The following is a 9,678-nucleotide window of genomic DNA, read 5'->3' as shown; positions in this document are numbered from 1 at the left end:
GACGAGAAAATGGTGGAGAAGTTTTGTGCCGGTCTGAGGCACGAAATCAGGATGGCTTTGGCATGTCGTGGAAGGCTCTCGTATACCGAGTCGCTGTCTCGTGCATTGGACGTGGAGGAAGCAATGCCACGGGAAAAGACAACTACGCCTACAACTCCAACACCACCTACGCCACAACAGAATTTTCGGGACAAGAGAAAGGGGACGGGAACCGTGAACCCTTTGACAACAAGAGGTTCCAAGGTACCCCAAACTCTGCACGGGGCAAAGGGAAGCAAACTACTCCACACCAAGGTGGAGAGTACGGTCAGAGAGCACCTCCCTGTGCCAAATGCCAGAAGAATCATATGGGGGAGTGCAGAATCGGGACGAATGTATGCTACAAGTGTGGTGGGGTTGGTCACTTCACCAAAGAATGCCCGAGCAACAATAACACTGGAGTTGGGGGAACACCAAATGGGCCTCGAGGGAATCCTACACCACCTCAACAGTCGCAGCAGAGTCGCCAACCATATCCCACTCAAGCTAGGGCCTATGCCTTGGGACGCAAGCAAGCTAAAGCCGCACAGGGAGATTCGAAACAGGATAATCTGGCAGGTATGGGAATACTACTTGACATGCCTGTTGCTGTTCTGTTTGATACGGGTGCATCGCACTCCTTTATATCGCACTCCTGTGTAAATGCTTTAAGACTTCCTGTTGATGAACTTGAACATAAGATGAACGTGAACTCACCGGTAGGAGGCCTTATAGACATTTCACAATCTTGCTCGAACATAGAACTTATGGTGGGGGAACTTAGCTTAGTGGCTCACAATCTACATGTTATGCCGATGGATAACGTTGACATTATTTTGGGGATGGACTGGCTAGCTGAAAACTATGCCACTATTCGATGCCAAGAGAGCCAAATCTCGTTACAAACCCCGGGGAAGGAGCCCTCTACCTTCCACGGGATTTCGATGAATCAGCGGACTTGTGTGATATCGGCACTTCAAGCAACTACGATGATTAGAAAGGGGCGTCCTGCCAATCTCGTTTATCTACAAGGACATGACAAGAAAGAAAGGAAAGTTGAAGATGTGGCGGTAGTACGTGAGTTTCCCGACGCTTTGCCAGGCCCTCCGCCTGACCGACAGTTGGAGTTTACTATCGATCTGGAACCAGGAGCCGCACCAGTATCGAAAGCACCTTATAGGATGGCACCGAAAGAGTTGGAAGAACTCAAAATCCAACTGCAAGAACTACTGGACTTGGATTTTATCAGACCCAGTGTATCGCCGTGGGGAGCACCTGTGCTGTTTGTGAAGAAGAAAGACGGAACACTGAGAATGTGCATAGACTACCGGGAATTGAACAAATTAACTATCAAGAACAAGTATCCTCTGCCGAGAATAGATGACCTGTTCGACCAACTCAGGGGAGCAGGAGTATTTTCGAAAATGGATTTAAGGTCAGGATATCACCAGTTGAGAGTACGAAGAGAAGATATATCCAAGACGGCGTTTCGAACATGGTATGGGCATTATGAGTTTGTAGTAATGCCGTTTGGACTGACAAATGCACCTGCAGTGTTCATGGACTTAATGAATCGAGTATTCCATCCATACTTGGACAAGTTCGTCCTGGTGTTCATAAATGTGAAATAGAAAGTAGTGTGCTTAATATAGAAAAAGTGCAAGTTGTGAAATAGAAAAATTCAAAATGTGTGCTTGATCTAGAAAGGATGTTTATGAGAAAGAAAAGAAAAAGAAAAAGAAAGAAAGGTTGTGAATAGTAAAGAAAAATCAAAAGATTGGAAAGTGAGTTGAAGGAGAAAAATAAAGTGTTAAAAGTGTCTTGGGTTATTAGAAAAGTGGAGTTATTTTTAGTCTACTTGGGATAATTTTATTTTTGAAGTCACTTTTTAGCCAAATATTCACCTACCAAAGAGCATACATTAAAACCAAAAATAAAGAACTTTCGGACTTTTGATGCTTAATCACATCTAGTAGATGAGGGATTAGACTTTGAGCAAGCCTATGGTAAACTTTGCATGATGCATGATTTGAGAGTTATACACTTTTCCATAAACACTTTGAGAGTGGGAGATAAATCACTTCCCATCTTTGGAAGTTTGTCACATGTAAGTGCATGAATTCAAGGTGTTCCACGAGTTAGTAATGAAAGTGCATTAATAAGTCTTGCTTGATTTGATTGCGTTAATTCATGCTTAATCTATTCTTCCATCTTTTGAGGCAATTACGACGTCTAGTCCTTGTGCATTCCGTGCGTCTATTCTTGTGTCTTTAATGTTTTGTTCGAGGACAAACAAAAATGTAAGTTTGGGGGAGTTGATACGCTCGGATTTTGCACGGTTTTAAGGCCATTATTTGGTCTGTTTTGAATGTCAAAGTTGCATTACATGTCCATTATTTGCATATTTTATACATTTTGGTATTTTAACATGTTTTGTGAGATATGTGCATATTTGAGCTTAAAAAGGGAGTCAAAACGCGAAGTAGGAAATCTGGAGTTTCAGGTAGGGTCCAGCGACCGCCATGCCTGTAGCGGTCCGTTTCAGAAAATTTGTGCATAAGATGAAGACACGCCCAGCGACCGCCGGGCAATGCGTGGCGACCGCCACCCAAAAGTCAGAAGCCTCGGATCAATGCATGGCGACCGCCGGCTAAGGTGCGGCGGTCCGCCACAAAAGAGCGACGAACAGATCTGCCCTAATTTCTCTCCAAGATTTACCATATTTTGCAACCCTTTTCCTTATTTGAGAATAAGCAATTTCTCTCCTATAAATAGCCCCTCTAGCATCATCAAAAACATCCTCTTTTTGCAACATATTTTCTAGAGATTAAAAATTAAAGTACTCCATTGTGCAAGGAGTTGAAGTAGGATTCAAGAACATCAAAGTTGCAAGGATTCAACCTTTGGGTTTTATTTACTTTAGTTTTATGTTCCAATTGTTTTCCCTTCAATCTATGTTTTTAGATTATTCTATCATGTGTAACTAAATTCATAGGATTCTAGGGATGTGTTAGTAACGACTTTGGTTATACAATTCCTTATCTATTTAGTATCCGTTTTGTTCTTACTTTATTTCTTCCTTAAGTTAATGGATAATGCTTCACGTTTGAGTGACACATTCTGTGATGAATTAATATAACTTGCTACATAATCGTGAGAAGGGGTTGGCAAGTTAGATCCACTTAATAGACACTACATTTAGCTTCCTTTAAAAATGCATTGTTAATTGAGAGTGATGACTTTTCAAGGGTCTTAGGAGCTTTTAGGAGTTACATATTTAGGATAGACAACCCTAATATTTGTAACCAACGTTTGCATCGCATGAGCATAAACTAGGTGACTCGTTCTATCAAAGTAAGAACTGTGATAGGGTAATGTAGTTGGAATTTGTATAACCATAACTGTGAACGCGCATCCTTGGAATTCCCTTATCTCTATACTTTTATCTCAGATTTATTTGCAATTAGTTGTTTACTTGCTTTTAAATTGTTTTATTTTAAAAAATCTTCAAATCTTTCGGTTTTTTCCAAATAGTAATTGAGTTTTAGTAGAGGGTAGCCAGTCTGTGATTGTTTTCCACGTGATCGATATCCGGCACTGACCTTTAACTATACTATTCCTACTCTATATACTTACATGTATTTATAGTGCTAATAAAAAGTGCATCAGAGACCACACCGATGAAATCCTTCTTAGAATGACGCAACCAAATATTCACAGTGAATTTTATTTCTAATATTGAAGCGTGATTTATGAGAAACGCATAACTGCCTTTTTTTTTACTTCATTTCATACCCTTTTGTAATTTTTAAATTAATATTTTAATTCCATGTGGCTTTATTATTAACCATTAGATGAACAAAATCTAATGGATGTTATTAATTTTATCTTTAAGTAATATTTAGTGTAAGGATGTGAATATATCCCTACGTAGGTATACCGTATACGATAAAACTTTAAGGAATGCTTTTAAGAACAAAATAACACACTTTTGAATTTAATATAAGTAGTTTGACAATCAATAAATTTCATTTGAGTGAGTTGTATAATGAGATTTCATAATATTATGAGATTAAATATGTATGCCTTTCAGTTTGTCGCATCAAATTCATACACTTTTCAATATATGGGATCGAGAAATACAAACTTTCTATTTTATGGGATTTTTGTATTTTTATCTTATTTTCTCTTATTTCTTTTTTTATTTTTTTCCATACAAAATACAAAATGGACCAAACTATCAACCAGAGATTTCACGAGACATGCAAACTTTTCATTTTAGGAGATTTTACATTTTTCTACTACTTCCTCCATTCCGCAATAAGAGTCATATTTAGTCATGGCACGAGTTTTAAGAAATGTAAAGAAAAGTGGGTTGAATAGGTTAGTGGAATATATGTCTCATTTATATATATTACTTTTATAATAAAATGTGAGTGGAATAAGTTGGTGGAATATGGAACCTACTTACCATTTATGGTAAAAGTGAAATATGACTCTTATTATGGGACGGAGGGAGTATTTTCTTGTTGTGAGTTTTAGGGTGTCAAATATAAGAACATACTATAATCTAACTAATAAGGAATTAATATCCTTAAAATACTTTTAAAATGTAATACAGTAATTTCAGAAATACTCCATCCGTCCCTAATAATTTGTCACAATTTGACTCGGCACGAGTTTTAAGAAATTTAATAGAAAGTGGGTTGAAAAAGTAAGTGACATGTGAGTCATACTTTTATGTATTAGTTTTATAATAAAAATAAGACAGGCATATCACCATATGGACAAGAGCTACTCCTAACTTGATTCGGAATTGCTCCAGTTTATTTCTTTAGACTCGTTCATATTACAATCTAGTCACTTAAGGATAGTGTTTATTTATGCTCGCCAATAGATGAACACTTTACAACTAAGATAAGTTGAACACGTCTCAAAGTCTCTACTCACTAGCCTTTCACCTCTACAGGTAATGCAATATGCTAGTACAACAGATAAACACCATTCATCCAACCTTAAGCTATTCATTGAACAATTTTAGCCTAGAGTTTGTTAACTATATTTGCTCCTTACTCTGAGTTAAAAGAAACATGAAAAATAAAGCTACTATTAAATTCAAAAGTCATGTGCTAAATCATAAGTACAGATTAAAATAAGCTACGCAGAAAAAAAAATTCTTAGAAATAGGAAATTCATCATCTGGAGAATAAAGTTAAAAAAGAATTCTATTACAAATTATGAGTAATTTAGAAAATTTGCTACACTGGCTTGATATAGAAAATTTTAATACTATTATAATGGTGGATGAATCTTCAGCCGGGCAAGATTAAGAATGTCTTCAATCTTCTATTGCATGGAGCCATATAGTTCTCCATGTGGTGGCGTGGGAGAAAAATAAAAGCAAAATGGTAAAAATATGGAAAAGATGGTGGAATAAAAGATAAAATAAAAGAAGTTAATTATTAACTTAAGAGACACTTAAGATTTGAATTTTTGACGTCTATCTTAAGTAGGAAAGAGATTGGGCTTCAAAAGGCGTGTACTTCATTCGTCCCATCATAAGCGATACACTTTTTCTTTTTGGGAGTCATACCATAAGTGAGTCATTTACCTTTTTAGTAAAAAATAATATATTTTCCCTCTCTAAACTTTTTAGCATTAAATAATGCATTGCGTAAATTTCATAAAACAATCATAACTTTCTCTACCAGACTCTAATTGAAGCATGCAAAGTTCTTTCGAAGTTAGAAACATTAATAGTCTTATAAGAGAGTTCGGAGATCATCTTAATAGGCCTATTACTCCCTCTGTCCACCAATAAGTATCCCATTTTGCCATTTTCGTCCGTCCACCAATAAATATCTCATTTGCCTTTTTACTACGTTTGGCAATGTATCACATATTCCACTAACGTTATTTCACTCATATTTCAATATAAAACTAATATATAAAACCTGTGACGAGTCAAAATTGACCTTATGTTGATGGACGAAGGGAGTACTATTTTTATTCAAACATCCTTCGGTTGTTCACTTTACGTCTTTCTATAAAAGCAAATTTAAAACTCTATAAAACACTTAAAAATGCATAAAATCAAGGGGAAAAACTATGCAAATGTTATTCACATTATTTCTCTCTTTTTCTCGCACAAAATACAAGAATTAAATAAATAACCAAACAAAAACTTTTACTCCCTCCGTCCCAACTTAATTGTCACTTTTTTTCCATTTCTGTCATTCCCAACTTAATTGTTACACTTCATTTTTACCATAAATGGTAAGTAGGTCCTATATTCCACTAACTCACTTCACTCGCATTTTATTATAAAACTGATATAAAAAAGTAGGTCCCACATTCCACTAACATTTCCAAACAACTTTTCTTTACCTTTCTTAAAACTCGTACGTACCCACTCCAAGAGTGATCATTAAGTTGGGACGGAGGGAGTAGTATTTTTATTCTTTTCCTTCACTAAATACAAGAATTGACCAAATTATCCATTAAGGGATTTAATTTAAAAAAAACTGAAATATCTCGTTTGATAGTTTAGTCTAGTCTTATATTTTGTGAGAGAAAAGAAAACAAAAAGAACAAAATGTAAAAATTCCTAAGGGCTCGATTGATTGTTGTGAAAGCAAGGATAAGGATATTTATCTAAGTATTTCTCATTGTTTGATTGTCATGATTGTTATCTATTAAACCCGCCTTATATTTTTTGACCCGGTATTTTTTAGGTTACTTATCTCCTTCTCTTAGATAATACTATCCCCCACCCCCCCTCATCTCAATTTATTGTGATTTTTATTCATGAATTTTACTAATTTAGGTTTGGCAACAAGCTGATTCAAGAACAAATTAATTATAAATTAAGTTAAGCAAATCAATGAAAACAAGCTGATTCATGATTATAAATCTTTGGGTTTCAACAGATTTGGGAAAAATAATTTGAGCACATCTGATTTCAATATAACCAAGCTGATTCATGAACACATATTCTAATATTGTTCTATTGTTGCATGCATGATTATAATAAAGTGATCCACATGCATGCAACTTAGGCACGCACAACATGCATGCTGCAATTGTGTTAAGTTGTGACGTGGCATTAGTAAGAGGTAATGGCCGGCCAATGAGAGCGAGGCAATGACGTGTTATGGACCAATGAGAGCGAGGCATGTGGAAGACAACTAAAGCGGGAAGAGAGGCGAGCTAAGATGATGAGTATAAAAGTGTAGTTGCTGCTCTTATTTTGGATTTGTCGTTGATTGTGTAGTGTTAAGCTGTGAGCTTCGGAGCTTAGGTCGTGGACCGAGAGTTCTTCTTCGTTCATTCCTTCTTATCGTGTAATCTTGTTGTTGATTCAATAAAACGTTCTTTCTTTTGATCATTCACGGGTTGAGGCTGCGTTTTATCGTTGAGATCGAGTATGCGAGCTAAGACAGGGAAGTTGCGAAGAAAAATCGTAACAAATGGTATCTAGAGCCAACGGTCCTCGGAAAATGACGTCGGCGACGCGATTGACGGAGGAGGAGGAGATAGAGTTGGAATGGGAGAGTGTATGGGAGAGGATTAAGGACAGGATGGAAGCATCATTCTGCAAAATCAAGCGAGAACAAAAGGCTGATTTCGATGCATTGAAGAAAGCAATTCTAGATCTAAGCATCTCGAGCCAAGGCCGATCGATGGAGACAACGGATGCGAGTTCCGGCAATTGCAAATCACAATTGGAGCTTCCTAAATTCGTCGACGATCGGGATTTTCACAAATCAATTGATGTTGATCGAGCAATTGCTGATGAAGATCTAATGGAGCAACATAGCAGTGAGAGTTATGAAGAAATGGATATAGATTTGAAGATCGGAGTGGAGGATTGCATAAGAGTGTCGACGGAAATTGAGGATATTGAATTTTTGAGGAGTGATACTCAACATGATGAAGTGATTGGTGGTAAGATGGGGAAACAATTTGATATTGAGGTGGAGAGTGCAGCGATGTGGCAACCGAGGCCCATTGTTCATTTTGAGCTGAGATTTGGTGTTGATGCAAGGGCTGTTGAGAGGTTAGATCATGGAACCATGAATGGAATTGAATATGTGCAGCACATTGTTGCATTTTCATGTTACAGAACTTGTTCACAAGCAAAGGAATTTAAGGAAACTGAACGCCTGCCAATTGCTCGACGAAATGCCTCACTGAGAGAGCTTGCTGTCGCCTTGAAGGTGGTGACAAATTTGATGAGGCTGTCAATTCGATTTCCTAAACCTATGGTGAAGATGAAGATTATGAAGTTTGCTAGTATAGTTGGCTATGAAGAAGAGGAAGAAGAAGAGATTAAAATGTCAGCGATCGTGTGTGGCAAGAGGTCCTACTTCGAGGACATCGACGCCGGGGCGTCTTCACCGGCCGCTGCATCGCTGCCAGCTTACAAGAAGCTCCGATGTTCTTCTTCCACGTCGCCGGTTCGGTTCACGTACTCTCCGCCGGTACACACTAGTTCGGTTGATCAGCTCAAGGATTTGTTTCCTGAACTGGAAATCCAGCTTTTAGAGAAAGCTCTGGAAGAGTCTGTCAATGACTTGGATTTGGCTATAAAGAAACTTCATGAGTTTTGTCGTGGACATGTGAATGAGAAGATTGACACAACTGAAGAAAATGCAACCATGGAAAAAGTTGCATCACAAACCAGTGGGGATTCAGTTCCTTTGCAGGAGCCTCAAACTCAAAACAATCTGCCGGCAGATGGTGCAGAATGGGTGGATTTATTTGTGAGGGAGATGATGAGTGCTACTAGTATAGATGATGCAAGATTCCGAGCAGCCAGCATACTGGAGAGTTTGGAGAAATCTATCAGCCCTCGGGCCTGTGCTGAGGCAGCTCAAAACTCTTATAAGGAAAATTTGATGCTGAAGGAACATATCGAGGTTCTTCTCCGGGATAATGCCATCCTCAAACGTGGTGTAGCCATCCAGTACGAGATTCCTAAGCCAACTGTAAAGATGAAACATGAGAGGCTTGGTTCGGAGATTCCTAAGCCAAGTGTAAAATTGAAGGTATGGGAAGGTAAAGCACGAGAAGCTTGGCTCCATGATTCCTTGTGGACAAGGAATCTTAAGGGGGAGGGATTGTTACGATCACAAATTGTAGAAGGAAGATCGCCGGCCGACGCTTCGTGGGAGTTGCCGACGGGATTATGGCAAAGGTTCTCGTGGTTCCTTGTGGACAAGGAACCCTAAGAGGGGGGTATTGTTGCATGCATGATTATAATAAAGTGATCCACATGCATGCAACTTAGGCACGCACAACATGCATGCTGCAATTGTGTTAAGTTGTGACGTGGCATTAGTAAGAGGTAATGGCCGGCCAATGAGAGCGAGGCAATGACGTGTTATGGACCAATGAGAGCGAGGCATGTGGAAGACAACTAAAGCGGGAAGAGAGGCGAGCTAAGATGATGAGTATAAAAGTGTAGTTGCTGCTCTTATTTTGGATTTGTCGTTGATTGTGTAGTGTTAAGCTGTGAGCTTCGGAGCTTAGGTCGTGGACCGAGAGTTCTTCTTCGTTCATTCCTTCTTATCGTGTAATCTTGTTGTTGATTCAATAAAACGTTCTTTCTTTTGATCATTCACGGGTTGAGGCTGCGTTTTATCGTTGAGATCGAGT

The sequence above is a fragment of the Salvia splendens genome, chromosome 3, assembly GCF_004379255.2.
Source record: "Salvia splendens isolate huo1 chromosome 3, SspV2, whole genome shotgun sequence".
Lineage (NCBI taxonomy): Eukaryota > Viridiplantae > Streptophyta > Magnoliopsida > Lamiales > Lamiaceae > Salvia > Salvia splendens.
Note: the sequence above shows the minus strand (reverse complement) of the source record.